Source organism: Pelophylax lessonae (genome assembly GCF_965119305.1).
Source record: "Pelophylax lessonae genome assembly, chromosome: 8".
Classification (NCBI taxonomy): Eukaryota; Metazoa; Chordata; class Amphibia; order Anura; family Ranidae; genus Pelophylax; species Pelophylax lessonae.
Window position 1 is genome coordinate 179,116,778 of NC_138775.1, and position 24,216 is coordinate 179,140,993.

The following is a 24,216-nucleotide window of genomic DNA, read 5'->3' on the forward strand; positions in this document are numbered from 1 at the left end:
AAAAAACACACGGAAAGTAAACCAGCACATGACATCCCTTCTGAAGTTGGTTGTTGTTGGCCGAAAATATTCGTGTGCAGTCTAGAGCACATTTCAACCAACACAACAACACTGGACAAAAGACGGCCGATCGGTCGGCCAACAATCGGTGCGTGTGTACGAGGCATTACATCATTGGGAGCTGGCTGTCTCTTCAGGGTTCTTGAAGCCAGCCCTAGGTGATACACCATGGCACATGTGTATCTGCAATATATTGCCCTGAAATGATGTGAATATCTCAGGAGGGTGACAGGCCTTGGTCAATTACCAGAAAAAGATATTTAGAAAAAAATGATTGTGTGGAAAAAATGGGAAAGGAGTAGGTATGTGAAAAGTAGAAAAGTGGATGAAGATCCACTATGAACGAAAGTCATACTATTGGGCTGTACAGAGGCAGAGTTTTTGCAATTATAAGCATTATATGTACAGACAGGGTATGTAAATGAGAGAGTAAGATCATGATTTTTGTCTGCTTTTCCACTTTAACTGTATTGGCTAAAAGCATAATTGCTGCACAGACGGTGCTTTATTGAAATTTTGTGCTATAGTTCTGGGTAAAATCCTGTTTTATGCAACACTTCAAATTAATTTTATTTCAAAACAGTTTGCCACATTTGGCAGCACTACATGTTTTGTTTGAATTTAAAAGAATGGTAACATGAGTGGGTGCTATAGAGATAGCTAGAGATAAAAAAAATAGAGAATATTGGAGAAGTTCCCAAGACACTGTAGAATTTGACAAATGGTACTGGGAAAACAGACAGGGCAAACAGAGAATGTAAAATCATACTTTTTATTTTAAAGTGAAACATTGCTCCACACTGCTAGGGATTGAAGAAAGTGATTCAAATGAGGCTTGCTGTCATTTAACTCATAAAATTTTAGATATTTAGAGAAGAAAATAAATTACTGCGAGGGACAGCTCTGGTTTGAACATGAGTAAATAAGTAAAAGCTGCATTTATTTATTTTAAATTTGGCTGGGTTGCTAATCTTTATGTAAAAATGTAAGTGAAGTTCTGCTATAATGCATAGCTTTCTATAGTTTGTATTACTACTAACTAGAGCCATTTATATACATATCTCCTTACCCTTTCCGTTCTCCCACTTTTCTTTTTTTTTTTCCTATGCTCTGTCCTTGCTGAGCATATTCATTTTCTTAAAGGGATTGTAAAGGCAGAAGGTATTCTATGCATTAAGATTAAAAAAAACTTCTGTTTGCAGCAGCACCCCCTAATAGTTGATGACCAGGCTTGCACACATGTCAGGAGGGATGTGTGCCGTGACCCATGATCTGACGCGTTTTGTCACATATGACGTCGTCCCAGGAAGACGTCATATGTGAGGAAACGCATTGGGTCCACGGGTGCTGACATCACCAGCGTTACCCGGAAGGAGGGGCAGAGCGTTAATTTTTATTATTTTTAGCGTACATTGATCTGCATTGTGTAAGTGGATTACTTTACTTTTTAATAAATGTTGTAACTGGTTTACACTATGGAGCCCCTATTATTTTTTCATATGGTGGCTGTTTGGAGACCCCTGGATCTGTGAGTGTGGGACAAGTGTTGACTTGCTGGTGGATTATACTGTCCCCTCCTCTGGCAGTGGGTACTCTCCTGTTAATTCTCCTGTAGCTCCATCCTGTTGGAAGTCCTGCAGAGCCCTGTGAACACCGGTTTATCCTTACCACCTTAGTGGCTGTTTGGCTCCATTACCTGTGCTATCTGGTAAGCAGACTTGCATATGGTGGTGGAGGATTGGTGCATAAGCGGTGGAGGACAATACAGCACGTGTCTGTATTTATTCAAGTATCAATATACTTCACTCATAATCACCATTTCACTTTTTGGGACTTTTTCACTGGTCATAATAATTTATTATTGATGATACAGACATTTAGTCACATTTATATGTACACTTAATATTGCATGTTTATGCATATTGGTAATTTGTGATACTTTTGATATTCACGTCTCTATTTATAATTTTTTTAGCAGCTTGTATTATTGTATATTCTTATTTGTGCTATCTCACTGGAAGCTGTGGCTTTTTTGTTTGCTTTTGGTCACTAGCGTGGTTATAAACACATTTTTACCTGTAAAAGTAGAGTTACGCTTTAAGGTTTCTTGGCTGTTGCTTGGCAACTCGAAGTTTAAGCACCCTCCATAAAGTTTCTATAGGATTAAGGTCTGGAGACTAGGCCACTCCATGACCATAATGTGCTTCTTTTTGAGCCACTCCTTTATTGCCTTGGCTGCATGTTTTGAGTCAGTGTCAGTGGATGGGTCTTTCTAGCATAACAATGACCCAAAACATACTGTCAAGGCAACAAAGGAGTGGCTCAAGAAGAAGCACATTAAGGTCATGGACTGGCCTAGTCAGTCTCCAGACCTTAATCATATAGAAAATTTATAAAGGGAGCTGGAACTTTGAGTTGCCAAGAAACAGCCAAGAAACTTTAAGGATTTAGAGAAGATCTGCAAAGAAGAGTGAACTAAAATCCCTCCTCAGATGTGTGCAAGCCTGGTCACCAACTACAAAAAACTACTTTCCTCTGTGCTTGCCAACAAGGGTTTCTCTACCATGTACAAAGTCATGTTTTTCTTGGGGATCAAATACTTATTTTACTCACCGAACTGCAACTTAATTCATAGCATTTGTTTTATGTGTTTTTTTCTGGATTTTTGATTGATATTCTGTTTCTATCATTTAAAATAAACCTAATATATGCGCTTAATTTCTTTGTAAGTGGAAAAACTTACAAAATCTGCAGGGAATCAAAAACATTTTTTTATTCCCCACTGTATAGAATACTTAGTTGTTGTTAGTTAGTGGTAGGAACATATTTTCCAGAATTTCTTTACCCAGGAGTTTTTAACCACTCTGCAACCGCTCACAGTAATACTACTGCGGCAGAGTGGTTCGTTATCGTCCAGCCACGTAGTATTAACGTGACTGGACTCCTCCCCTTCTGGGCGGCGCTTGCGCGCCGCCGGAGGCTCGCTCCCGCTGTTTTCATTCACAGCGGGAGTCGGGCCAGGGGAGGAGCAGCGGCGATCACCGCTGCTCTTACCCGATCGTCGGGGATCGAGTCTGGAGATCCGCCCGCTGTGTGTAAACACAGCGGGCGGATCTCCATAGTGACAGGGAGTGACAGATCGGACTGTTCAGCATAGCTGGACATCCGATCTGTCCATGAATCACATAGTCACCTCCCCCCCTACACGTCAGTAAGCACCAGGCACACATTAACCCCTCCCTCTCCAATAAAATTAACCCCTTCCCTGCCAGTGTAATTTTTACAGTAACAGTGCATATATATAGCACTGATTACTGCAGTAATGTCACTGGTACCCCCAAAAGTGTCAAAAATGTCAGTCAGGGGTCCGATCTGTCCGCCGCAATGTCGCAGTCCCGCAAAAAAAATCGCAGATCGCCGCCATTACGCGTTAAATAAAAAACACCAAAAATGACAGAAATCTTTCCCTTTGTTAGTAAACGCAATAACTTTTGCGCAAACCAATCAAAATACGCTTATTGCGATTTTTTTTACCAAACATATGTAGCATAAAACAAATTGGCCAAAAACTTTTAAAAAAATTGGTTTTTACATCTTTTTTGGGGGGAATTTCATATAAAAAAATGTGAAAAATATTGTTATTTTTTCAAAATAAACGCTCTTTTTTTGTTTATAGCGCAAAAAGTAAAAATCGCACAGGTGATCAAATACCACCAAAATAAAGCTCTGTTTGTGGGAAAAAAAGGACGTAAATTTCGTTTGGGTACGGCGTCGCACGACCGCGCAATTGTCAGTTGAAGTGGCACAGCGCCGAATCGCAAAAAGTGGCCTGGACGGAAGACAGCAAAATCCTCCGGTTGTAAAGTGGTTAACAGAAAATGAAGTCATAAAGAGTAAGGGATCAACACAGGAATGACATTTTTGTAACATAAAATGCTGGTTCAGCTGCAATAACACACATTTACAAGATAGTTATGGTTCTGTTTTAAAGGGTAACTCAACTTTCGTGTGGAAAAAATAATAGCAACTAAAGAAAAAATAATATAGCGTATACAATTGTGACACAAATCACATTGTAATTGAATGTTATTACCTTTCCTTTTCAATCTGCAGCCACTGTAATTTTCTTACAATGCAATGCAATATGGCCACCTGGCGTTGTTCTGTAAACTGAATGAACATAATTTCCTGCCTGTGTGATTGGCTGACCACTTTTCCCATAAACTGCCTTAGATACAAGTAGGATTTCAGGCATCCCCTGCAACAAAAATGTCATTTTTGGTGAGATACCCCCCATAGGAATACGTCAAAAGGGATGCAGGGCCAGTAGATTTCCTCATTAGTGCTCTGCAACTACACAGCTGATAGATAATTATGAAACCGCTCCCATAAGACCCACTCAGCACAGGGGCACAGAGGAACAAACAGTGGTTTCTTAAGAATAACAAAAGTAGGAATCTACAACAAAGGTTGTTATAACTCTTGCAATATACATAGATCACCAAGAGGGGAATGTTTGTTCTCAACAAAAGTGGAGTTACTCTTTAAATGCTTCATGTTTCTTCAAGATTTCAAGACACCTGTGACATGAAAAAGGAGGCCACACGAATCACATTGTCGTGGTAATCATGACAAGTCCTCACGTCCCTCCACTCCTCCTCTGCTTCATGATGTCCTGGTCATGAAGCGTGGCACTGGCTGGTCCAGGTGCATGCGCATTAGCACCAGCACGCCGAGGACAGGTGCTTCTGGCTTGTAGCTGTCAGCAGGCCCCATTGAGAGCTCATACTGGACCTTACAGCGGCCTTAGAGGAGAGGTGTGACAAGTGGAGACATGCCCTTTTATTCTGGAATCATGAGAGTGCAATTTATGGTGGTTTATATTTTTATCATTAAACTGTATTAATGCAGTCTTGCGCTCTCCCTCTTTTTGTATTGCTTCAGTTTATATCCATTACCCAGTGGGATTTTCAGAAAACAGCAGAGCCCAGTGTTATCATGAACACCATCAAAGAACTTCCTTGTTAATGTTTAGGTTTCTTAAGTGCAGCCCAGCAGGAGAGACTTCCTTTTTTGTTTCCGGTTGAATATTTAGTATGAGGGTGAAGGGAGACCTGCCCAAGTGCTAGGGTTTTTTGTTAGGTATGTGTAATTTTCACTGTACCTTTTTTGAGTTTATTTTTTTTTTTTTCATTAATTTAAAGAAAACCTCTAAAAGTGACATTTGTTGAAAGTAACAAACACCCAAGTGCCTTTTTTAAGTGAATGTACAGCCAAAATATTTGTTTTTATATTTTTAGGTAGAATGAGAAGGATTAGAATAGTTGTCCTGTTTTTACTGGTGCTTGTTTAGAAATATTTTTTATCTCTTCCTCTCCAGGTAACAATGGTTTCATCAAAAAGGAAATAAGGCTTAATCACCAACATCACCGGAGACAGACATAAAACACCTTTATTGTAGAGCAGAAAAGGCTTGAATAGAACTTCCTGTCTGCAGAAACTGTTGTTACTGAGACTCACAGTGAGGGAAAATACTGCATCTCTAAAGGAGATTTACGGTAATCCTTCCCCACTATATGTAAAGAAAAAAAAAACATGTTTTGGCTTGATTTAGGATCTGATCCTAATTAGGTTCGTATGTAATACAACATATATAAACTTATTTTGTATCCGCAGTATATTTGAATATGCAGGTCATGAATATTTAAGTAAATCATTGAATCGTAGTTAACTTTTCCAAAACACTGCACTTGCCTAAGACTTTAGGTATATGGATTGTTGGGGGCCTTAGATGCACTGTGTATTGTTACCCTTAGGTGACCTAATGTGTCCCTGTAATATTGCTGCTGTGGTGGAGGCTTCTGGTGGGCCTTGCTATGAGCATTGGAAATGGTCACATCCAAATAAATTAAGTCTTCTAATGTGCATACTTAAAGTGGAGCTTTACTCTCTCAATAAACATGGACCATTTCTAATCCTTATGCTGCTATCATTAGTAAATAGATAGGAAAGTATATCATATTTACTTGTTTTAAACTTTTTTTTTTTGCATTTCTTCAGTTACTTCCTGGTTTCCATGCCTCAGCAAATAATCTCATACATCCCAGCAGTCTTGATGAGGGGAGGGAGGGTTCTCAGCTCGGCCAATGCCTGAGACGGAATCAGGAAGTAAATGATACATGAAACATCTGCCCTTACTCAAGATGGCCACGACCAGATATGCCAGGAGGCATTTTTCAAAATTATTTATCAGCAAAATAAAGGACGAAGAAATGGATGAATGGGGAGATTGTTTTAAATACTAAAAATAAATGAAATTGATTTGTGGTTTCCCCGCATCCAATTCACATGACAGGAGACTGTGACCGGCTCTCAATGGAGTCAGTTTACAAAGCTTCGGGGCGGCCATGGTCCGCATTGAAAAAGGGTCCTGTGCAACTTTGGCTCTCTTTCAGGTAAAAGGTCTGACCTAATTTGCACCTGGTTCCATGTACAGGGACACACTGGACCCCCTGCTGGGAGCCGCGGCCACATAAGTGTGAACACAGCCTAAAGCCTAAAGCCCCGTACACACGTACCGATGGTCGGCTTACAAATGTTCCTCTTTTCTCCCCGGGATGTCGGTGTCTGCTGAAAAGTGCAAAGACAGCACAAGGACAGCACAAGAATTTTGTCCGCCGACTGCAGAAGTGATGTCATGTAATGGTTAACTTTCCCTGTGTTTTCTATTTTCTGAGCATGCCCAGTCTTGCAAATCTGCGGTCTGTCGGCCGAATTGTGTACTGACAGGCGAACAATCGTCCGTTCTGGTGTCGGCATACAAATATTTTCATGTTTGCACGAAAGACTTTTGTCCGCGGATTGTGCGCAGACATCTGTCGGAGGCACCATACTAACACGCGTACAATCGGCAGATCCTTCGTCCACCGACGTTTGTATGCCGACGATCGGTACGTGTGTACGGGCCTTAACTCAAGAGAAAATTTTTGTTGTTGTTGTTGTTTATGGATAGATAATGGAAGAGTTATGATTTCTTTCAGATTTTTATTTCTGGCTGTGATCCCTTTAGAGAGATCCTCACATCTTGCCCTTGTGACACTTATACAGTACAGTCTTCTCCAGGACAGGGCAACACAATTTCCACTAGTCACTAAAGCCAACTAACTGCAACCCATCTTTCTTCTTTCACTGTGCCAGCATTGCTGGGTAGCGGCATATGAGATGTAAAAGCAGAGACTAACATTGGACCAGCTGGCCTCCTCTTACCATCAGTTATCTCCACATCCCAACTTAAAAGGGGCCCAAGCAAGTGAACCTTGGGACCTGCAGGAGACTGCACTGCTGAGCTGGCTGACTTTGTGGGCTGGGTATTCAAGAAGAAAGAAAAGTTGCATGTCCGCAGGGGTCATCTTTTCTTAGTAGGTTTACCACAAAAGCATAAAGTAATCTCACTAATCTTACTGCTAAAAAAATAAAAAATAAATAACAACCTATATTTTGGGGCACAGTATGATTGCTGAAATCTTTTTTTTTATGAATATTTTTTCCAAGATTGTTATAATTTATTTGGAGGTTAATCACTCACTTCTTGATTGGTAATGCTGGGTTTTGTGAGATGTTTGAAGCCATCATCTTTAGTAAGTGAACCAGAAAGGCCTAAAGTAGTCTCAAAAATTGACTGACTGATTAAACATCCATAAACTATATTCTGGGCCACAATGATAATGGTATAACTTTTTGGGCAGGTGTCATGCACTTAGTTCTGGACTGGTAATGCTTGAAATTGGGATTTGGGGCAGCCATCATCTTTAACAAGTGAACCAGAAAAGCCTGAAGTAATCTCAATAAGTGACTTACTAAAAATTGAAAAACTACATTATGTGAGAATGTAAAAAAATATTTGGGGTTACTATATGGAGCTTTTTAGAAAGGCCCTTTTTTCACCCACAGAGCTAGGCACTACAGTACTCAAATGCAGGGCTTTTTTTTCAGCTGGAACTTAGTGGAACTTAGTTCCACTACCTTTGGCTCAGGTCCTCTGCTCCCTACTCATCACTATCACGTGTAAACACAGAAGTCCGGCTTCTGTGTTTACAAGTGACAGCTTGCCTCCCAATGGCTCCCACAGATCTGAACTCCTGAGTGTCTCCCACTGAGTGCAGGATGGTACAAGGGAGATGCAGGTGCCCGGGGTGCTGTGCAGATGCAAACAATCCTATTGGATGATCTCCCTGCAAGTGAGAAAGGCAGAGCCAACTACAGTGTGCAGGGAAGTACTAGAGCCGGCTGGGTGCTTCTACTTATTACAGCAACAAAAGTAAGACATGTGGAAGATGGTGGAGCTTTAAAGGAGGTTGGGAGAAGATGGAGTCATTGCAGGGGGGGTTGCATGCAGAACTGAAGAGGGGCGAAAGTGATATGTGGATAGCGGATGTAGATGTAACCAGCTGTGTGAACAGGCTGAACTCTGTACTATGTATACAGCGCACCCCTGAACTCTGCACTATGTATGTAACCCACCTCCAAACTCTGCACTCTATTTGTAAACCCCCCAACCCTGAACTCAGCACTCTGTATATAATCCACTCCAGGTATTTATTGCCTCTTTAAAACCCTCCCACTGTTAGTGAAATTTGACCACGCCCACTATTTGCTGCAGTTTGGAGTGTGCGTGTGTGTGTGTCCAGGGGTGGGTGGGGGGGGGGGATCTTGGTTGAGTTCCTGTTTTCTGAGAAAAAAAGCCCTGCTCAAATGCATGTAAAGATGAGAAGAGAGCTCCACCTGGTGGCTGAATATGTAGTTTACAAGCACAATGTATACTGTATATCATGTGGCAAGGAGCTCCACCCTTCATCTTCAAAAGATTTACACTAGCTACCAATTACAGTGTTGCATGTTCACATGGCTAAAATTCAGTTGTTGTACCTGTGATAACTCGTTTGTTATTTCACTTTTTTCAAAATGTTACAATATCAAATCTGAAATGTCTAAAACTTTAGAGGGAGCCGTCATATTTAGAAATCTGAGTGGAATTATCATTGCAGCCCCATCAGTTCCAAACAGCGCCCATTAGTGCAGCTTATCTGTGCCACCTATCAGTGCCCATCAGTGCCTCATCAGTGCAGCTTCATCAGTGCCCCCTCATCAATGCCGATCAGTGCAGCCTCGTCGGTGCCCTCTCATTAGTGCCCCCTCATTAGTGCCCCCTCATCAGTGCCGATCAGTGCAGCCTCGTCTGTGCCCTCTCATTAGTGCTGCTTCATCAGTGCCCATCAGTGCCTCATCAGTGCAGCTTCATCAGTGCCCCCTCATCAATGCCGATCAGTGCAGCCTCGTCGGTGCCCTCTCATTAGTGCCCCCTCATCAGTGCCGATCAGTGCAGCCTCGTCTGTGCCCTCTCATTAGTGCTGCTTCATCAGTGCCCATCAGTGCCTCATCAGTGCAGCTTCATCAGTGCCCCCTCATCAATGCCGATCAGTGCAGCCTCATCGGTGCCCTCTCATTAGTGCTGCTTCATCAGTGCTGATCAGTGCAGCCTCGTAATTGCCCTCTGATCAGTGCTGCTTCATCAGTGCCCATCAGTGCTCATCAGTGCCGCCTCATCAGTGGAGCCTCATCAGTGCCCATCAGTGCACATCAAAGCTCAATTTAAGCTGTTAGGAGCATTTTAGTAGCATTTAGGAATGTTCAGCGTGTTTTTCTGTTGGAAAAGCACTCCAAAAACTCTACAAAAGCTATTTTTTTTCCTGCTCCTAGACGCTGAAGCTCAAAAAAAGCTAATAGCCTAGCGTAGTGTGCATGGACACAAAGGATAACACTAATTTGTAAGAAACGTTGAGAGGTACACAAAAAGAAAAAATGTAAAACTGGTACACAAAACAGATTACAAACTGCCAGCAAAGGCTGGTTGAAGTAGGATCCATTCCTAGTCAGCTATTTGTAACTCTGCACAATCTACATTCTCAAGTTGGTCTGTCACTGACCAGGTGACTGAGCAGGCATGTTTAGGGAAAACTATAGGTGGTGACCCATGGAGACGAAAGAGTGGGAACAACACTGAATGTAACAGACCCACTTTATGTTTAGATATGCCTCAAACAAAAATAGAAACTGTTATCTTCTTTGCAGACATGCTTCTGTAAAAAATTGTAATGCCTTTCTCTGTTGTTTCTTGCACACCTGCAGAGTCTGTAATTTCTTCTCAAGATGAGTTTTTAATGTACGCAGAATCTGTAAATTTGTGGTCAGATATGAATTTTCCTTCTGTACATTTAGAATCTGTTGATGAACAAACAGATAGTCTACATCTGAAGAATCATTTTCTATATTTTCTGATATACCTTATACATTATAAACATAAGTGCAGCGCTAAAAAATAATCGGTGAATTAAGAATATTCACATTACATGTGCATGGGGATCAAAATAATGGTTAAATCACATCACCAGATGAAGTAGACTATATATGCGCTTACCAAATCGCATGGACCTGTATTGCCATTGCCAATATATTGTATATATTTACTGTCAAAGTAGAAAATGTAAATTTTTCGCAAAATTTTGGCTATTTTTTTATTAATATCGCAAAAAATAAAAAGCGCAGAGGTGATCAAATACCACCAAAAGAAAGCTCTGTTTGTGGGGAAAAAGGATGTAAATTTTGTTTGGGTACAGGGTTGCATGACCTCGTAATTGTCAGTTAAATTCGCGCAGTGCCAAGTTGAAAAAAGTGGCCTGGTCATTAAGCAGGAAAAAAAGTGGTGAATTAAACTTTTGTAGCAGTTTTACACTATGTACTCTCCTCTGGCTTCTTTACATGCTTTTGGCAAATGAGGGACTCATCCTTCCTCCTCTCCTTTAACTGTGAATCCATGAGAACATCAGCCAGTAAAATCCACTTCAGAGGGATTCAGCATTTTGTTTGCCAAGCTTATTTGACCTGTTTGCTATATGGCAATATAGGTCCATGCAATTTGGTAAGCACATATATAGTCTACTTCATCTGGTGACGTGATTTAACCATTATTTTGACCATCTTTACTATTGTTGGGCTCCATACTTCATTCATGTGGATTGTGCATGCTAAACCTGTTTGACCTGTATGCTACATGGCATTATAGGTCTATGCGATTTGGTAAGCACATACATTGTTCACTTCATCCGGTGACAGGATCTAACAGCCACCTTTATCATTGCAGGGCTTCATATTTCACGTGTGGATTCATCATTTCGACACATCTTGATTTGGTGTATGGGACTTGTTTTACTTCATTTTGTGATATTTGTATGATTTATACATCACTATATTGACTTACGGGACTTTTTCGCTAAGGATGTCATATTTGATGCCCATGCACATGTAATGTGTATCTTCCTAATTCACAGATTATTTTTTAGCGCTGCACTTATATTTATTTTGTATTTTTCACAACTTTTACTGTCAGTTGTTTGTGCTAGCCGCTCACCTTACTTAGCGCGGTATTTACACTTTTACTTTTTATACCTTATACATACACTATATTGCCAAAAGTATTGAGACACCTGCCTTTACACGCACATGAACTTTAATGGTATCTCAATCTTAGTCCGTAGGGTTCAATATTCAGTTGGCCCATCCTTTGCAGCTATAACAGCTTTAACTCTTCTGGGAAGGCTATCCACAAGGTTTAGGAGTGTGTGACCGCATTTATACGGTCAGGCACTGATGTTGGACGTGAAGGCCTGGCTTGCATTCTCCGCTCTAATTCATCCCAAAGGTGCTCTATCAGATTGAGGTCCTCCTTTGTTGTAAACACAGCTGACCGTTCTTCTCTCTGGAATGATCACAGAGTGTCTGTGATCCTTCTATGTAGGATCACAGGTCTCTGTGATCATTTCACAAGCCCCGCCCCCATACAGTTAGAAATATGCCCGTAAGCAGGGCCGGAGTGGGATTCATTTTCAGCCCTGGAATTTCATGCCTTAGACTGGCCCACTTTAGTTCACGACTGGCTATATTAAAATTATGTAATTAAAACCTCAGAATATAAGTTTGCAATGGCTGCGGACATGGTACAGGAGAATGCAGTGCTGTGGACATGGTACAGGAGAATGCAGTGCTGCGGACATGGTACAGGAGAATGCAGGGCTGCGGACATGGTACAGGAGAATGTGGGGCTGTGCGGGCACGGTACAGGAGAATGCGGGGCTGTGCGGGCATGGTACAGGAGAATGCAGTGCTGCGGACAAGGTACAGGAGAATGCAGGGCTGCGGACATGGTACAGGAGAATGTGGGGCTGTGCGGGCACGGTACAGGAGAATGCGGGGCTGTGCGTGCATGGTACAGGAGAATGCGGGGCTGCAGGCATGGTACAGGAGAATGCGGAGCTGTGCGGGCATGGTACAGGAGAATGCAGGGCTGTGCGGGCATGGTACAGGAGAATGCGGGGCTGTACGGACATGGTACAGGAGAATGCAGGGCTGTGCGGGCATGGTACAGGAGAATGCGGGCTGTGCGGACATGGTACAGGAGAATGCGGGGCTGTGCGGGCATGGTACAGGAGAATGCGGGCTGTGTGGGCATGGTACAGGAGAATGCGGGCCTGTGCGGACATGGTACAGGAGAATGCGGGGCTGCGGGCATGGTACAGGAGAATGAGGGGCTGTGCGGACATGGTACAGGAGAATGCGGGGCTGTGCGGACATGGTACAGGAGAATGCAGGGCTGTGCGGACATGGTACAGGAGAATGCGGGGCTGTGCGGACATGGTACAGGAGAATGCGGGGCTGTGCGGGCATGGTACAGGAGAATGCGGGGCTGCGGGCATGGTACAGGAGAATGCGGGGCTGAGCGGACATGGTACAGGAGAATGCGGGGCTGTGCGGGCATGGTACAGGAGAATGCGGGGCTGCGGGCATGGTACAGGAGAATGCGGGGCTGCGGGCATGGTACAGGAGAATGCGGGGCTGTGCGGACATGGTACAGGAGAATGCGGGGCTGTGCGGGCATGGTACAGGAGAATGCGGGGCTGCGGGCATGGTACAGGAGAATGTGGGGCTGTGCAGGCATGGTACAGGAGAATGCGGGGCTGCGGGCATGGTACAGGAGAATGCGGGGCTGCGGGCATGGTACAGGAGAATGCGGGGCTGTGCGGACATGGTACAGGAGAATGCGGGGATGTGCGGACATGGTACAGGAGAATGCGGGGCTGTGCGGACATGGTACAGGAGAATTCGGGGCTGCGGGCATGGTACAGGAGAATGCGGGGCTGTGCGGACATGGTACAGGAGAATGCGGGGCTGTGCGGGCATGGTACAGGAGAATGTGGGGCTGTGCGGGCATGGTACAGGAGAATGCGGGGCTGCGGGCATGGTACAGGAGAATGCGGGGCTGTGCGGGCATGGTACAGGAGAATGCGGGGCTGTGCGGGCATGGTACAGGAGAATGCGGGGCTGCGGGCATGGTACAGGAGAATGCGGGGCTGCGGGCATGGTACAGGAGAATGCGGGGCTGTGCGGACATGGTACAGGAGAATGCGGGGCTGTGCGGACATGGTACAGGAGAATGCGGGGCTGTGCGGGCATGGTACAGGAGAATGCGGGGCTGCGGGCATGGTACAGGAGAATGCGGGGCTGTGCGGGCATGGTACAGGAGAATGCGGGGCTGCGGGCATGGTACAAGAGATGCAGTTCTGCGGGCATGGTACAGGTGTACCATGCCTGCAGCACTGTATCTCTTGTAGTATGCCTGCAGCCCCGCATAATGGCAGGCAGTGGAGGAGTCTCACCTGTTCCTGAGGCCACATCCATTTAAAATTGGCGCCGCCCGGCGCCAAAATGTCATTGCGCATGCGCCGCCGCCGCCACTCGGGAAAGCTCGCATACGTTCGGCTATTCTCGGGAATAGCCGAACGTGTACGGCCTTTTCCGAGCGGCGGCGGCGCATTCGCCGTGACATGTTGGCACTGTACGGTGCCATTTTTAAATCAGGCTCCCGATCGGCCAATCCGGGCCTGCCCGTAAGTACACATTAAACCCCTTGATCACTTACTGCGTTAACCCCTTCCCTGCCAGTGTCATCATTACAGTAACAGTGCATTTTTTTAGCACTGATTACTGTAGTAATGTCACTGGTCCCCCCAAAAGTGTCAAAAATGCCAGTTAGGGGTCCGATCTGTCAGCCGCAATGTCGCAGACCCGCAAAAAATCACTGATCGCCGCCATTACTAGTTAAAAAAAAAAAAAACAATAAAAATGACATAAATCTTTCCCGCAGTTAGTAGGAAACGCGATAACTTTTGCACAAACCAATCAAAATATGCTTATTGCGATTTTTTTTTACCAAAAATATGTAGCAGAAAACAAAATGTTAAAAATTTGATTTTTACACTTTTTTTTTTTTGTTATATAGCAGAAGGTGAAAATTATTTTATTATTTTTTTTTTTTTTTCAGAATTGTCGTCTTTTTTTGTTTATAGAGCAAAAAAATAAAAATCCCACAAGTGATCAAATATCACCAAAATAAAGCTCTATTTGTGGGAAAAAAGCACCTCAATTTTATTTGGGTACAGCGTCGCACAACCGCGCAATTGTCCATTAAAATAACGCAGTGCCGAATCGCAAAAAGTGGCCTAGTCGTTAAGGGGGAAACTCCTTCCGGTCCAGAAGTGGTTAAATGCTGTCCAAATGTTGAGGACAAAAATGTAGAAATCAGACAGGATCATTTATCTGATTATATATGCACGATTGTGTTCTAAATACTACATAACAAATGTAAACATCATGCAGACTTGGTAATATGATTTAAGCTCAATACCATTGGTATTATACTCATCATACTTAGCGACACATGCTTGACCAATTAGGCCTCTTGAACATGATACTCCTGTTTGAGTATCTGAGGTTTTTTTTTGTTGTATGTATTTGCGCATTTTTTAACGCACATGAGTTTGTGCAATTTCACGCATACGCGTGCATTTTCACATGAATGCGCAAAACTTATTCTCGCATTCTTGTTCGTGTGCAATCGATAGCATTTGCGGGCATGAGGTATAAATTACTAACAAACAATGCAGATTTTTCTATTTTTTCTCGAAAGAATGCACAACGCTTGTTCAAGTGCCTGTGTGCATAGGTACATTACAATTAATGGGCTGTATTTTAGATTAGTAAAAAAATAAAAGCTGTACTGAGCTTTTTTCAAGCTGCAGTGTGCAAGAGGCCTTACTGTTTCGTAGTTTTACAGTCATCTGTTTCTTTGCTGTTATGTGCATCTTGCACACTTGTATAAAGTACTCGAAACCCATACTTGAGTAAAAGTACAAGTGCTCGATGAAAAAGTGACTTGAGTAGAAGTGGAAGTGCTCTATCAAAAAGTGACTTGAGTAGAAGTACTAAAGTATTCAACATTTTTTGTACTTAAGTATCGCAAGTAGTTTTTTTTATTAAAGAAAGAAGTCAAAAGTTTGAACATCATATTGTTTTTTTATTATTTCAAATGATTAACCTAAAGGACAATCACAATTCCTTTGGCTGTAACTTTTTGTAAACAAAAACAGATAAAGTATGTCCCTCCCTTTCCCCTTTAAAGCGTCCCTCCTTCTCTTTCCTGCATGTTTTTTTTTCTCCACAGCTTATTGGTGCGCAAAATCATATATAAACCAATGTGATATACAACAATATATTCAAATAATGAAAAAAAAGAAAGAGTGTATGAAATCAAAGTCAATAAAAAGTCCATATATATAATGCCACAATACCATATATATGTGACAAAACAAGATGAATATATTTTCAAAGGTGCAGGAATCAAACAGGTGCTATTCCAAATAATAGGTGCAGACTCCGAGTCCCACCAACTTGTGGATTTCCCCCTTCCCCGGCGGATGAAGGTAAGTGCAAAATAATATCCAAATAGACTCTTCCAGTGAAACAAAACTGCAAAACCTGTGCTCTCAACTTCCAGTGAAAAAAGCAAAATCAGCCTCTTACCAGAAAAAAGGTCTATGTACGCTTGTGACTCTCCTTGGTTGGGGGAGGTTATCTTTCCCCTTAACAGCAGATATGTAGACCATTTTATTTATACATACAGTGGCATTTATTTTCGTATGCGCTGATTTACACATAACATTATACACATTTTTTTGAACTTCATCAAACCTGCCATCTACTGTTCTGGCAGTGGTAATTTTTATAATTGTAACAAGTAACTATGCAGCACAAAAATAAATATTGGAGTAGAAGTATTAGAATCATTGAAAAAATGTAGTGAAGTAAAAGTGGAAGTAGGAGAAAAAAACTATACTCTAGGAAAGTACAGATACCGCCTTTCGGTACTTACCGTAAGTACAGTAGTGAAGTAGTTCTACTTAGTTACTATACATCTCTGGCATCTTGGATGTTGTTCATTGAGCACGATGTAGAAAGCAGTCAGAATTTGTTTTTTCTGAATATATTTGCATGATAAAAACACCTAATACCAGATGTCAACTTCTTGATGACTGAGTTATATTTCGATTTCAGTTCTGTACCATCGGTCATCATCCTCATCATACTTAGCGACAGTTGCTTGACCAATGACTGTGTGTGTAGTTTTCCAGTCATCTGCTTCTTTGCTGTTATGTACATCTTGGATGTTGTACATATAAAAGATGCTGAAATCAGACAGAACCTATTGTCCAATATATTTGTGGAATTCTGTTATAAATGCAGTCCTTTTCTGCAAAGTCATATAGGTTGATTTACTAAAGGCAAATAGACTGCGCACTTTGCAAAGTGCAGTTTCACCCTGTAAGTGCAGTTGCTCCAGAGCTTGGTAAATGATGTAAAGCTTCAATGTGCAAAGGGTACCCAATCACGTGCAAGGAAATTAAAATTGCATTCTTGCTTACACATAATTGTATGATGGAAGTCAGAAGGGCTTCAGCCCATTTACTAAGCTCTGGAGCAACCGCTCTTTCAGAGTGCAATTGCACTTTGCAAAGTGCACAGTCTATTTTCTTTTAGTAAATCAACCCCAAAGAGTCCTTTATCAAGTGCAAGTAAAATAAAATAAAACAAAAAAACTGCATTTTTGCTTGCACATGATGGAAGTCAGCAGAGCTTCAGCCCATTTACTAAGCTCTGGAGCAACTGCTCTTTCAGAGTGCAATTGCACTTTGCAAAATGCACAGTGTGTTTTCCTTTAGTAAATCAACCCCAAAGAGTCACTTATCAAGTGCAAGTAAAATAAAATAAAAATAAAAAACAGCATTTTTGCTTGCACATGATGGAAGTCAGCAGAGCTTCTGCTCATTTACTTATCTCTGGAGCAACTGCACTTTGCAAAGTGCACAGTCTATTTGCCTTTAGTAAATCAATGCCATAGTATCAGAAATAAAGGCAATATTTTTAGGTATAGACTGTAGTTGTGTCACGCTGAAAAATCTGATGGGCTGGCAAGGTGAGCCCGCCGGCCTAACCATCTCTGGTGGGCCTCCGAGTCTTGGTCTGCCTCTGCATCTATTTGTTATTTTTTGCATTATAGTGAAGAATGGGAGCAGTCCAAATAAGCCTAATAGCGCTGAAAGGTTTCTGTGAAAACATAAACTGTGAAAACTTTGCTGGCACGTGTCAAAAGCTGAGAGGCAAAAGGTCTGTACTAAAGGGAGAAATAAAAACTTTAAACAATGGAAAATACCGTCTACAAAAATAATAAAAGCAGAAAAGAGTTTCAACACAGGAAAACAGGGGTATGAATAAACATTCAGAGGAAGAAATCACATTAACAACAGTTTTGCAGTTACACATCTATATAAAAGCTCAACATGTAACTAATCTGCTCCCACAATTCTTTTCTTGGTTCAGATGGAAAATGTTGAAGGGATATCTCTAGGTCTAGGTTTTCAGGATGAATCCATGACAAAAACTTCTATTTCTGGAAAGGAACTGCAAAATCTATATTCAGTTTAAGCTATGGCTCCTTGATGTTTTCCCATGTGCAGACCATAGTTTTAGTTGGATGGTGTTATGCACAGGGCCCCTGACCTCACCCCTATGCCCATCCCTGACCCTGCCCCAACCTAAAAAAAAAGCAGCCTTGTCCCAAGTAATATTTATCATCCCCTGTGATACCTTGGGTAGGGGCAGGTCCTCTTTATGGAGAGATCTGGGGTTTATTAGACCCCTGTTCCCTCCTCTGCCCTCCAAGGCAGCTGATCAGCTTGATTGGCTGCTTTCTTAGCTGGCACCAGAAAGTAATGCAATGGAAACTGGAAGTGATGACATTTGCATACCTTATCGCCTCAGTTGTCACAAAGGGGATGGAGAATCAGATGTTCTTCCTTCTCCTTTGTGTGTTGCCAATCCAACCAGATGGAATGAGAGAGCCTGGGAGAACAGGGGAGCGCGGTGGCTGAATGCAACAGGGATAATTTTCTCTGCACAAAAAGGTTCATGGCCACAGCATATATTATCCACCCTCGGCCCTTTGCAAAATAAGGAGGAGTGGTTAGGGGGCAGTAAAAAGATACCCATGATGTTTTTACCCCCCCCCCCCCAAACACAAGGACACACAGGGCACTGACATCCATGTCTTGTGCAGAGACTTTTAAAGGCACAATGTTGCGTGCATCCCCATGTCAATGTCCCATTTCTATTAGGACATGCACGCTTGTGTTGTGACATATTGGGACACAGTGTCTGTGTCCTTGCAGCCATGTTTCCCAAATGAAATAAATGGGACACTGGTATGAGGATGCACGCAACATTGCAAAAGTCCCTGCACGTTAGACGGATGTCTATGCCCCGTGTGGATACGCACTAAATGAGGCCCAAGGATGCATTTCACTGTCCTATGATCATCATCATTATCATTATGATAAGCACACAGTACAGGTGCTGTGGCTCAAAGCACCTGTACTGTTTGATTATCACGATGATAATTATGGATTGACCGATATATGGAGGGCCGATATGCACTTTCCCTGATATATCGGAGTCGGCCTTTTGATTTACCGATATTTTGGGAAAGTGCATGTACCGGGGTGCAGCTAGAGGCATCACCCCGGTACCGTTGTCCATAGCCAACGGTCGGTTGTCTTGTAATGACAACCAATGCGGCTGAGAAGCTGCTCGGATGTCATTCCATGTCGCAGGAGGGGACCCCCCCCCCCTCCCGCCACCTTCCGCGGCTCGCCCGGGTCTCCTGTCCCACGGGGAGACCCGAGCATCCTACCTTCACCGCCGCGGTCTCCATCTGCACCGCCGCCGCCTGACCGAGTCTCCATTTCTTTGAATTCGGCGCCGCCGAGTGCCTGGAAATGATGTAATTTTCACACCAAATTCAAAATCTTACAGCATTCAAAACAGTCAAACTTGGCTTTTTGAATGCTTTAAGTGCAGAGGAGGGGTTTGGGGTCTTTTAGACCCCCTGATCCCTCCACCACAGTACCTGTAGACATTATCCACTTAAGCCCCGGAGGATTTGGCTGCTCAAAGATCAGGCCCTATTTTGCGATTCGGCACTGCGTGACTTTAACGGATAATTGCACGGTTGTGTGGCGCTGTACCCAAATGTAATTGATGTCCTTTTTTTCCCACAAACAGAGCTTTCTTTTGGTGGTATTTGATCACCTGTGCAATTTTTATTTTTTGCGCTATAAACAAAAAAAGAGCGACAATTTTGAAAAAATAACAATATTTTTCACATTTTTTAATATGAAATTCTCAAAAAAAATGTAAAAATCAAAATTTTTTAACATTTTAGGCCAATTTGTTTTCTGCTACATATTTTTGATAAAAAGAAATCGCAATAAGCGTATTTTGATTGGTTTGCGCAAAGGTTATTGCGTTTACTAACTATAGGCAAGATTTATGTCATTTTTATTGTTTTTTTTTAACTAGTAATGGCGGCAATCTGCGATTTTTTTTTTTGCGGGACTGCGACATTGCGGTGGACAGATCAGGCCCCTGACTGACATTTTTGACACTTTTGGGAGTACCAGTGACATTACTACAGTAATCAGTGCTATAAAAATGACACTGGCGGGGAAGGGATTAACTTTATTGGTGATCAAGGGGTTAAGTGTGTCCCTAGGGGCATGATTCTAACTGTTAGGGGGCGTGGCTAGTGAAGTAATCACAGAGACATACGATCCTACATAGCAGGATCACATAGCCTCTGTCATTACTTCAGGGAGAATGACAGACGGCTGTGTTTACATCAGCCATCTGTCTTTCTCCCACTACTGAGGGAGATCGCGAGTGGCCGGCAGAGCCATCGGTCACACGCGCTGGCTAGGCAGGGAAAGAGCGGGGGCGGGAGCGCGCCGGCGGCGGCACGCGCTCGCCCTCCACAGGCTCTTTGGCAAGCGACGTAGTACTACATCACTTTGCCTGTAAGCGGCTGTGTGCCGCAGTGAATGTACAGGAGGCGGTCGGCAAGTAGTAAAAAAATAAAATAATTTTTTTTTTTTAATGTTCGAAAATATCGCCAGATATTGGCTGATACCGATATCTGATGACCAAAATATCGGTATCGGTGGTAAAAAAACGCTATCGGTCAATCACTAATGATAATGATGGTTGAATTATAGAGCAGCCAAATTTGATCATTATCACATTTAGCTGTGTATAATTCAATCCTGGGCAGCAGCTCGGGCATGGCATATGTGAAAGGGGTTTGTGTGACTTGTCTTGACCTGTGTCGTACCTTATCGGAAACAAATAAGCCTTTGCAGTCTTGATGGTCCCCACTTCCCTCACTCAGTAGTAACAATGTGCTGTGCTGTCACTGTTAGGGATGATCGAACGGTTCGGGTTGACCATCGGTTCGACCCAAACATTGGGTGTTCGAAATTCGGCCGAATTCCAAACTTTTTGCGGTAGAAGTTCGGAATTCGGCCACCAGAACCGCCCAAAATGCACTGGGACAGGAACTGGGCTTTAAAAGACCGTGATTGGCCCAGAAACGTCAGCAAAAGCCAATGAGGGGGCAGGAGTCTGCTAGGAACGTGATTGGAGTGACTACGGGGACCAGAAGCCAATCAGGAGTGAATACGCCCCACAGTATATAAGATAGCCCCGCCTAACCCCAAGCACAGTGATACAGAGTCTGTTGAAGAGTGTGGAAGCATTTCTCTTACTCATGCTTTGCTACACTACATTTTCTGCATAGACAAATGATTCTAAAGCTCCATATAGCAGAATTGCATTCAGCTTACAGCCAGTCAGTGTAGTTAGATATACAGCGATTGTGCTGTTTTTTTGAGTTAGAAAAAAAAAAAATAAAATTAAAGGGACAGTGTCAGTCTTCTGCTGTATGGAGCTGTTTATTTAGTGTGAGGAAAGGGATATCTAGTGTAGTTAGGGAACTTTGTACCACAGTAGTTAGATGTAATAATCAAGTTTCTGTAGGGAAAGTGAAAGTTTGAGGGTTCTGTGTAGTGAGCACGTTGCACAGTGCTGATATATCTACAGCAGGTATACGTGCTTGCTAGTCAGCAAAATACATTGCCTCAGTGACAACTTAACGCCTGTTCTTGAAAGCGTTAGGTCCACTGTGCAAAAGGCTTTGCAACTGTGCATGACACGCATCTGCTGTGCTGTATTCAGCGACAACTGTGGGTCGCATAGCAGTGTGCATTTTTCACCACACAGAATTGCCAACGCCTCAGTGACAACTTAACGCCTGTTCTTGAAAGCGTTAGGTCCACTGTGCAAAAGGCTTTGCAACTGTGCATGACACGCACCTGCTGTGCTGTATTCAGCGACAACTGTGGGTCGCATAGCAGTGTGCATTATTCACCACACAGAGTTGCCAACGCCTCAGTGACAAATATGCCAGGTAGACCAAGAAAAGGCATACGTGGCCCTGCTGCGGAAAGGGGCACAGCTTCTAGGGTGTCTAGAGGCAGGGGTGGACGTGGTGGTCAGTCCCAGGCCACCATTTGGATTGTTCTCTGGCAGTGGCCAAGCTATACGTCCACAGCACGTACAGGAGGTGGTGGACTATATTACCAAACCCTCATCATCGGCATCATCTGCAACTACAGTGACCCAGGCAGAGAAAAGTGGTCAGTCTTCTGCAGTTGGCAGAACAAATAGAGATGAGTCCATGTCCACCTCACGTCCTCCCTTAGACCCAACTTCAGACATGGCAGAGGAGTCAGCTGAGCTGTTTGACCACAGTGTCGGCCATCTACTCCAGCCTGATGCTCAGTCCTTTATGGAGTCTGATGTTGGGTCTGAGGTGAGGAGGAGGCAGAGCAAGCAAGAGGGGAGAGCAGACGGCCCGCTCCATCTAAGGCCGCACCTGTTGTCTTCCGGGCCACGTCTGATGCTCAATCCTTTATGGAGTCAGATGTTGGGTCTGAGGTTGAGGAGGAGGCAGAGCAAGCAAGAGAGGAGAGCAGACGGCCCGCTCCATCTAAGGCCGCACCTGTTTTCTCCCGGGCCACTATACACACCTCTTCTTACTGGGCCTTTTTTGAGACATCCCATGCAGACAAAACAGTTGCGATCTGCAAGATTTGTCAGAAGGGTATAAAACGTGGCAAAAATGTCAACCACCTGGGTACAAGCTGCCTAAACAGGCATTTGACAACCCACCACTTGGCCCGTTGGCAGGAGCATGTGAAGAAGCCACAAAAGGGCCAAAGATCGGTCAGTCGGCCTCCTAGTCCTCCTTACGCTCCTCCTCCTGCTCCACCTGCACATCAGTCTGTCCCTGCTATAGCCACTCGTCACCTGTTGGCAGCCTCCACTGACAGGGATGATGATATAGCAGGCAGTGTCGCATCTACCTCCAGCACACCACCAGCTGTAACATCTAGACGCCAAATTTCGATTCCACACCTGCTGGAACGAAAAAAAATGTATACTCCCCGCCACCCACATGCCCAGCATCTAAACAGTAGTTTGGCAAAACTACTGGCTCTGCAACTGTTACCATTTAACCTGGTAGAATCTGCTCCCTTCCGCGACTTTGCAAAATGTGCAGTTCCACAGTGGCAGGTGCCAAGTCGGCATTACTTTGCACGTAAGGCCCTGCCTTCCCTATACCAACATGTGGAAGGCAATGTAGTGTCATCCCTGGCCAAGTCAGTCAGCCGTAAGGTACACCTGACAGCTGACACTTGGTCAAGCAAACATGGGCAGGGACGGTACATTTCTGTCACTGCTCATTGGGTGACACTGCTTGCCAGCGGAAGGGATTGTAGGCAGAGCTAGGTGCTGCAGCCAGTGTTGCCCCCACGTCTGCAAACAGCTGGTGGTGTCGCTGATCCGGGTAGATCGATCACTTCTACCCCCTCCTGCTCCTCCTCCTCATCCTCCTCCATGCCCTCCTCTGCAGAATGGTTCTTTGAATATGATGAGGTACCACGTAAGCGTTCAAAGGGCTATTCTATGTCTCAGGCCAAAAGGTGTCACGCAGTGCTGCAGCTTGTGTGTCTAAGGGACAGGCAGCACACTGCCCCTGAGATTCTTGGGGCTCTGCAGGCACAGGCCCAGAGGTGGTTGACACCACGCCAGCTGCAGCCAGGGATGGTGGTTACCGATAATGGGTCAAACCTCCTGGCCGCCCTTCGTCAGGGAAAGTTGACCCATGTGCCATGCCTGGCGCATGTCCTGAATCTCGTGGTACAGCCGATTTTGAACTCGTACCCGGGAATGCAGGATGTGCTAAGGATGGCAAGAAGGGTGTGCAGTCACTTCAGGCGGTCGTACAGTGCCACTGCACGTTTGGCCGAAGTGCAGCGCGAGTTTCACCTGCCGGTACACCGCCTCATCTGTGACATGCCCACCCGCTGGAACTCCACCTTGGCTATGCTGCAGCGCCTGTACACGCAGCAGAGGGCCCTCAATGAATATCTCTCCGAGTACGGCACCAGCACTGGCTCAGCGCGCCTGGGTTTGTTTTCACCACGGCAGTGGCTTTTGATTAAGGATGCATGCGCTGTCCTCTCGCCATTTGAGGAGGCCACAAGTATGGTCAGCCGGGACAGCGCATGCATCAGTGACACCCTACCGGTACTGTTTTTGTTGGAGCACACTCTGCGTGGTATTATGGACAGAGCACTGGAGGCAGAGCAGCAGGAGGAAGAGGAGGACTTCCTTGCCTCTCAAGGCCCCCTTTATCCTGAGAATCCTGACCCCATTATTCCTAGCTCCCAGAGGCCCGAGCAGGATCCAGGGGTG